Here is a 2443-nt window from a genome sequence, read left to right as displayed (position 1 = left end):
AATCTGCTTAATCGCATCCAACAATGGTAGGTTGATAGTTACCTCCTTAAAAACCTCCAATATATCATTAAAGTTGGACTCCCTCTTAGTTGGAACTAGCAGCTGGAGGAACCGGGTCTGGGAACAAAGTCGGGCTCAACATGACCCTCATTGGTCTCTTTAGAGACTCTATCAATCTCCTCATTTTCTGGCTCAGAAGGGTGAACAACAACATGTTCACTTTCAGTCATGGTGACCTTATTGTCAACTTTCTTCCTACTCCTAAGGGTTGTAACAGAATTCACATGATCAGATGGTCTTTCACCTATTTCATTAATTTCTCTAGGGCTGGGTTGAGTCTGACTAGGAAACTTACCTCTTTCTCTTAAAGACTCATTTATTTGACTAACCTGGTTTTTCAACTCGGAAATAGCCTGACAGTTAGACTGACCTATTCTCTTATTTTCTTCTAAACCTTGAGCAACAGATTGTTGAAACTGCACAGTATTACGAGTTAACAAAGCAAGAGACTCTTCTAAACTCATAATCTTCTTATCCGAAGGGTTCTGAAACTATACCGGAGTTGAAGGATTCTTAGTATAGCCAAAACCTGGGGGAACCTGAGCATTACTAGACTGACCTTGATTCTGGCCCTTGGACCAAGAAAGGTTTGGATGGTTTCTCCATCCAGGGTTATAGGTTTCTGAATATGGGTCAAACTTCTGTCGGTTATCAAACATAGTGTTGTTATAAAGAGCATTGGCTTGCTTTTCAACAGCAAGGGCTTCCCAAAAAGGCTCATTTCTTCCACTACTACCACTAGAATGACCTAATTCTAAGGCTTCTAACCTTTTGGATATATCTGCTATTTTGGCATCTGACTCATAAGTTCATTCTACCCTATTAACATTTCCTCTACTTAGAAGAATTGTTTTCTGGTGTTCCCTACTATTTTCCCATTGTTGGGTCTTATCGGCGATTTCATTCAAAAATGTCATCGCTTCGTCAACAGTTTTATTCTCAAACGCACTTGTGCATAAGGACTCAACCATTGTTGTTGTCGAATAATCTAAACCCTCGTAGAGGATCTGAACTAACCTAACCTTCTCCATACCATGATGAGGACATTGAGATATCAAGTCATTGAACCTTTCTAAGTACCTATATAAAGATTCTCCCTCTTGTTGGGAAAAAGTACAGATTTGTGTCCTAATGGACGATGTTTTATGCCTTGGGAAAAACTTATGTATAAAGGCAAAAGTAAGTTGGTCATAGGTTTCAATTGACTCAGAGGCCAAACTATACAGCCAAGATTTGGCTTTATCTTTTATGGAAATGGGGAATAACCTAAGTTTCAATGCATCATCACTTAGGTTTTTAATTTTCAGAGTGCTACAAACTTCCTCAAATTCTCTAACATGAAAATAGGGGTTCTCATTCTCTTTTCCTAAAAACATTGGGAGCATCTGTAAAGTCCCAGGTTTCAGTTCATAATTTGCCTCGGTTTCAGCTAACTTGATACAAGACGGACGAGAGGTCCTAGTTGGGTTTAACAAAGCTTTCAAAGTTGTCATTTCTGGCACTACCAAAGGACTAGGAGTACTTTCTTCACTAATTTTCAAGTTTTCAAAGCTGAAATTTCCAAAGACAGGGCTCTCAAATGAAGAGTCTTCGATCTCCCCGCCTTCACAAGAAGAATTACTAGGTTTGTCACTAATCAAACGACCTAGAGTTTTTCTTTTCCAAGCCCGCTCTTTAATGACCTCGGGCATATACTAGAAAAACAAAAATACAAAGAAAAAATCCTAAAAGGAAGGGAATATCTAAGCAAACACAAACAAGTATGACTCCACCACAACAAACCTATTGATTTCTAGCAAACAAAAAGCATGATGGCTCCACTTAGATTGTTTCTAGAACAGCTTCTAATCCTTCGAAAGGGAATTCGTTACAATTTAAGCAAACCCCTCTGGAATCAATCCGAGTCAAAGTAAGTTCAATAGAGGCGAGGGAAGCTGAGTGGAGCTTTGTACCCAAGGCCTCACCGATATTACAAGGCGGGGCAGTCACGCATTCAACTCACAGAAACCATCATGAACTTCGAAGTATGCTTAAAAGGGTAACCAATATTTTTCGAACGACTTTCCTACTAAGCTCGTTACCCTATAGGTCTCGTTCTATTCCAAATTTTAAATCTTAGGTTCGCGATAAGTATCGTTTTCCTAAGGCGGGCAAGAAGAGAACGGTGATGAAATCCGAACCCTTATCTTGTATGGCCAGTCCTTTCCCTTTACTAGGAAATTAAAGCAGCCGTATTCAGTTCCTCGACATATATGCAAACGAAGGAATACAGTAACTCGCTAGCAGAGGATTAGCGAGTGTTTCAACAAACTTACCTCACGTTCCAGACGGGGGATGAACAGTTGTAGTCGACTCCATCCACGACTCCTATTTCATGTACGAA

Source organism: Papaver somniferum, chromosome 1 (genome assembly GCF_003573695.1).
Source record: "Papaver somniferum cultivar HN1 chromosome 1, ASM357369v1, whole genome shotgun sequence".
Lineage (NCBI taxonomy): Eukaryota > Viridiplantae > Streptophyta > Magnoliopsida > Ranunculales > Papaveraceae > Papaver > Papaver somniferum.
The sequence above is the reverse complement of the archived record's forward strand: the minus strand, read 5'-3'. Positions refer to the sequence as shown.